The sequence below is a fragment of the Anopheles arabiensis genome, chromosome 2, assembly GCF_016920715.1.
Source record: "Anopheles arabiensis isolate DONGOLA chromosome 2, AaraD3, whole genome shotgun sequence".
Taxonomy (NCBI): domain Eukaryota; kingdom Metazoa; phylum Arthropoda; class Insecta; order Diptera; family Culicidae; genus Anopheles; species Anopheles arabiensis.
Genome location: NC_053517.1, coordinates 103,694,058 through 103,700,057, shown reverse-complemented (window position 1 = coordinate 103,700,057; position 6,000 = coordinate 103,694,058). Strand labels below are relative to the sequence as shown.

General features: G+C 42.9%; 1 protein-coding gene across 7 annotated transcripts in view; it reads left to right on the top strand.

The window, feature by feature from the left end:
* Window positions 1–208: 208 nt before the first annotated feature.
* The window catches only part of LOC120905734 (BAI1-associated protein 3), a 62,176-nt gene continuing 56,384 nt past the window's right edge, over window positions 209–6,000 (top strand). For 4 of the 7 annotated variants that reach the window (XM_040316831.1, XM_040316821.1, XM_040316811.1 and 1 more), the window contains exons 1-2: window positions 209–509; window positions 1,140–1,539. The gene's annotated coding sequence lies outside the window, so the exon portion shown is untranslated. The remainder of the gene's footprint in view (window positions 510–1,139; window positions 1,540–6,000) is intronic. The other 3 variants (XM_040316799.1, XM_040316790.1, XM_040316783.1) reach the window with 3 other exon arrangements.

Here is a 6,000-nt window from a genome sequence, read left to right as displayed (position 1 = left end):
AACCCCTTCAAATTCCAAACCATTCTCTACTATTTCCTCCTGCTCGAAATTGAATGTACAACCTTGCTTACAATCGCGCACAAATACACAGACACATTACATCCCCGAGAGAGAGAGAGCGCTCTCTTGTGCTCTTTCGTCTTATCGGTTGGGAAGTTGGTTGATAAAAATCGTCCCGTCCCGAGCACGTTCAGTAGTGTGTTGACCGTGGCCACCGATGGTTGCAAACAGTTTTCCGCTGGGGCAACAACCATTCTGAACGCACAAGGAAGAGGAAGGAGAAAAAGAAGCAAAATCCAACCAACACTCCCTAAACGGAGCAGTGGTAGTAGGGTAGTAGTGCAGTAAAAAGTGTGATGGGTTGGTGTTTTAGGGGTGTTTAGGTCGCTATCGTCGATTCTAGAGGCAGCTGCGTAGAGCTGCTGCGTTACAACAACTCCCCCCATTTCTACTGCCTCTCAACCACACACAGAAAGTGTTGTCGAGCAGGTGGTGTGCTTTAAGCAAGCGTGAGTTGAATTGTGCCGTGAACGGGTGCTGTGTGTGGAGAAATTGTGCTGTAAAAGCTTGTTGTGTTGTTGCGCCCTTCAAAGCATAAATATGTGAAGCAGCAGCATTTTGCAAGGTTTCCTGTTTTGGTCGTGATTGTGGGTGTCGCTAAAACTGATTGCTTAAAGCGCATTGTGTAGCAATAGTGTGTATTTTGGTGCTGCTCAATAGAAGGCTAGAGTCAAGTGTGTGGCAATTTTTGGCTTTAAAGAGGAGTGAAGAACCATGATTTTATGTTCCTCGAGGTGTACTTACTGTTGAAGAGTTTTAAAGGATGATTTATTTGTCAGATGATACCGAATGGAGGCTATTTATAACTTGTTTTATTTATATTCTAATTAATAGAATTTAAATTTTATATTTTTACAAGTATCGTATAACCAGACGGTTTTAGATGGACCACCGAAAGTTATAAATACATCGCTCAGGCTTGAATAAATTTTCATTTTTCTCGGTACCGAGCCGTGTCTAGCAATGCGAACCTGCTGGGGTAGTGAAAAATAAATGAAGCGTCTGTGAATGGGCGGAAGAAAGCGTCGGCTCGCTCATAGTAACATAATGTGTAATTGTGTCTATTCCATCCGGTACAGGAGTGGTGCGTGCGTATAGCCGTATATATATATGCGTGTGTGTGTCTATGTATTTGTGTGTTGAGTGTACAATCTGTTGAACGTTCTGGTCTGCCGTCTGCCGACTGCTGCTGCACAGCGAACGGCAAAACCCCTCGCGTAAGCTTTTGTGCCATTGTGAGCGCAATTTGGATGTGAGGCCTATTGTGTTTGTGTGTGTGTCTCTGCGTGCAAGTGTGTGTTCTTTGTACACGCGCGCGTGTGTGTGTGCACATGGTTGTGGAATCATCAGAAAACAGGGACAAAATGTTCCTATATTTATTGTGCCGTTGAATTCAGCGCATTCTTCAGTGGATGAAAACAATGGAATGGAAGGAAAGGCGCTGTTGCTACTACTTCCCGGAAGCGATATTTATCCTGTGTACGTATCTTATGAAAAAGCTTCTGTTTTCTTGCACCGTTGATGGGTTATAACAGAATGGGTATTACAGTGAATTGTTGAAAAGGTTTTTCGAAGAAAGGACTCGTTATTGAGTTTAAAAGCAAATATAATAATACTTCTGCTACTTGTATTGTTTGCTTGTTGGTTGAAGTAGAACAAATCGAAACCTGCTCCAACACCAACAATGCACATTCATGCATCGTAAAAAGACTCTAAACCGTGAGTCAGTGTAGAGCTGGGACTCACAAAAAAAAACAAACAGCATACTTCCAGGCCACTCCTCTCCAAGGGAGGCTAAAACCCCTCCAAAAATAAAAGAAAATGCACATAAAAATACTAAATGGAATTCCGGCACTTCGGGCCCCTTTTGCGGGAGGACGTTTTCCAGCACGCCAGAGCAAAACGGAAACCTTTGCGGCGGTGGGTGGATGGGGAAATGGGAAACCCGCGACCAGAGCCCGCGACCAGACAAAAGTCACACAGAACAGCCCCGACGGTGTGCCGGCCCGCTGACAAATGTTTTCCGACAAGTTTTTGCTGTTCGGGCGTTCGTTTTTTTCTTTTGTTTCTTCCATCTTGCTCCCGTGCTCCCGTGCTCTTGTGCCATTTTTCTACGCGGCGTTAGCGTTGCGTTTTTAGATTTTCGCTTCCCTTCGGCACAAAATAATGCCGCATTTTCACATCACATTTCAACCAAAAACCCACTTTACCTCACCAAAACGCTCCCCGGCTCCCTTTCTGGCCCCTTCTCCCCCTTGGCGCCCCATTGTGTGAAGTGATGCAATAAGCGTCCGGATGGAACTTTTACGATTCATCTTGTTCCGTTCGCTGCTCCCGGTACCGTTTTGCATATGCGACAGCAGAGCGGAGGCATGGACAGCCGGGGAAGCCAATGAGTTTGTTCGTTTGACGAAGGGTAAGGTGGTAAGGGTGCATGATGAAAATGGGAGTAAATCGCATTGCGTTTCGTAAGTTCGAGCCGGCGACCGGGTACGTTGACTTTGACGCGACGGGGCATTCGCATGTTGCGAGCGCCGAGATCAAACAGTCAAGAGATTGAACGATATTTGTCATTTTCGAACGACGTATAAACATACATTATCCTTCGTTTTGCGAGGGGAGAATGCAGGGCAAAGTGGGTAACAGTGGGCGAGAAAGGAAAAAGGAAATGAAACAAGCATTCAAGTTTGGCGTTCCCTTTGGGCAATGTCCCGGCACTGTCAGGATGGGAAATGGGATTTTCATCACATTTTGCTAGCCATGCGTGCTAGCAACGTGAAGGTATGTGCGCCTCGGCATGTGTGGTACTACTATTGTGTTGGCATGCAGGCAAAACATAGGGGAAAACATTCCTGTTCCTGTTTGTTGGGCTGGGCTTGATTGAAGCACAATACAAATATTTTAATGGAACAAACGAGTATCATGTCGGTTTGTTGTCGTGACGTGATTTTGCGCTTTGAAATAAGAAACGATTATATTGCAATCAACATAAGCACAAGATTGAAGATAACGTAAGATTGTGAAATTATCACTTCAACATTAAAATGGTACATTTTTTCGTTATTTTAAATTACTTCAATACAGTAAACAAATATTAAACTAGAAGGCAACAAAATGATTTTACAATGGAGACGCCTGGTACCGCGAGTCAACACGAAAGGATATTAGCCCGCTTTCGCGTAACAAATATTTAACACAGCCCACCAATTTGAACACAGCCCACAGAAAGAACATCAATTGATGTAAAATGAGCTTTATGCGCTATTGATTGTACTACGCCACCCGCTAGCATCACCATCACCACAACCAACACCCCGACACGCGTGCAAGAACCTTTTAATTTATTCATCACCATAATGAGTGGGAATTGACGCCAGCTGGACAACGGTGGGACTACATTTGCACATTGTACAGTGTAAGGCGAGAGGTCATCACCACTGTCGATCGTATTTCCATACCATGCGTGATGTAAATGATCCGTTGCAGAACAAAACATTCGTCGAACTCGTGTAGCCATATATTAGCATAAAGGAAAAGGAAAATAATGTAGTTTATTTATAAATAATACAAATTTTACATGCTTAGAATTACAAATTTGCATGTAAATAAATTCAAACCTGGATCATGTTTCGCATTTGATTTAGTTCATTTTGGTTTAGGCACATTATTCCCCTCAATGTTGAGCTAATGTACGGATTGTGTGTCACATTAAACCATAATTTAATAAAGCGATCTATGTGTCAGCATACAAGGTTTAGCGAAATTCACTTGGCCTAAGCTCTTCCGGTATCATCCACTAACTGATTAATTAATCCCGGCCCCGCTTTTCACCAATCAAAGATCGATACTGTGCCACCGATGCGTTTCCATACTCTTCTATTTAGCCTGTGCACATTTGCCATGGTGGGCATACATCATCATCATCATCATCATCATCGTTAGCATTATGCGCTTCTGATTCGATGCCTATTGGAAAACGAGACAATAGAGAGCGGTTCCATTAAACCGTGGCCGCCGATGAATGGAGCACAGACTAAACTCCGCTATGCAAAGGTATATTACTCTGTGTGTGCCGTACGCTCAACCGAACTGTGAACCATTTTGGTGCGTTGGATGTACAGGGCCACCAGCACGCTTTCGTGGTACCGCGGCGTCCGCTAGCGAAGCCATTTTCATTGGCCAAACTGATTCATTAATATTCATGACAGATAGAAATATGATACGAAACCATCAGAAATCTGATGCATACTGAAGAGGGTGGTGGCTAAGATGGGTCGTAAGCGTGCAAGTGCTTTAAAGGTCAACGTGGCTTATCTGTGAGTTACTGTTGGCTGAAGCTGTACGAAAAGAAGAAGAATAAAAAACAAAGATTCATGATGCTTTCCGTTATCCGACGTGAATCACGCAATCTACATGTGTAGGCTAAAACGGGGACTTTACAATGTTAAATTCCACGTAAAGCTTCAAAACACAATGTTAGCGAACCTGTCGGTAGCTGTCAATATTCGTCAGGGTTTTTTGCGTTCGTTTCAAAATAGAACCACATTTTGTATGTGCAACCTACACAGTGCCACACACACACACACACACACACACACACACACACACACACACACACACACACACACACACACACACACACACACACACACACACACACACACACACACACACACACACACACACACACACACACACACACACACACAGGCATCCAGTTCTAGCTAAAAATGTAGATTTGTTTTTTCAAACGAAAATGAAACAAACAACAACAAAAAACAATCGAAAAAAGCGCTGACATATGTAGGTTGAAAGTTACGCTTCCGTGAAACATCATTGTGAACGGGGTGGTCGGTTTTTTAGTTAGTTTTTCATTTCAAAATCTAAACAACTGTGCTTTGAGCATTTCCGCTGCCAACGAACGCTACTGGTCGGAACGATGAAGCTGACCAAAAGCAATCGCCTGGATCAAATAATCAAAACCATGGTGCCGCTGCATGCATAACTAAGTGCAGCAGCTGCAACGCTGCTCAAACCAATTTAACCGAAACCATCAAATATACTTTCGGCGTCGGCGTGGATTGTGGTGCCGAAAATTGTGTTGAAAATATTGGTGTGATGTGAATTTTAATTTCAAATCATGGCCCACAGCTCTCAATTCTACTGGTAAAGTCAATGGGGCTCTTTAATTTACATGATTTTGCGACGGTATGATTGGGCGTTCAGACATTGTTGAAACTAAATAATGGGGCCCTTTACGATTCTAGTCAGTTTTTTGTATGGAGTTTGACAGTTGGAGGCTGAAATCATGTAAACACTCCATACAAATCCACCCAAAAAACTAGCTTGCGATTTTCAGCATAGATTATTCTAGCCTCAAAGTTAGAGATCTAGAAACGGAGAGGGTTCCCAATGTAAGGTATCGTAAACGCACGTGTATTAGTGCTAGTGTAGAAATAATGATGCGTTTAATAAAACATGTATAATATGCTGATGCTCAATTATAAACAAGCGTCCATAGAAAAGGATCTTTAAGTGCAATTTGTAATGACATGTTCTCGCGAACCATAGAGTATATCAACCATTGATCAATCAAGTTCAGCTATTGCAATAAATTGACCAACTTTGAAGTGAGTAGTACAAATACGACACACCACGCAACCGATGAATATGAAATATGAGCAAACGTTTTGCTTGTTTTTGCACTTGTCCGATTGAACAAACTTTACCGAACATACACTGTCACTTGCTGCTGACCAACAGGGCACACAGTATGTCACTTCACTATGCATGAAATGTCTATCAAAAATGACAAACGCTTCATCAACCGGTACGGCATCTATCAGCCATTGTAAAGCGAGAGATTTAAAATATTTCCATTCCACTCTACAAGAACTCAATCTAACCTGACACAACCTGTCAAACCCTGTGCCCTATCGT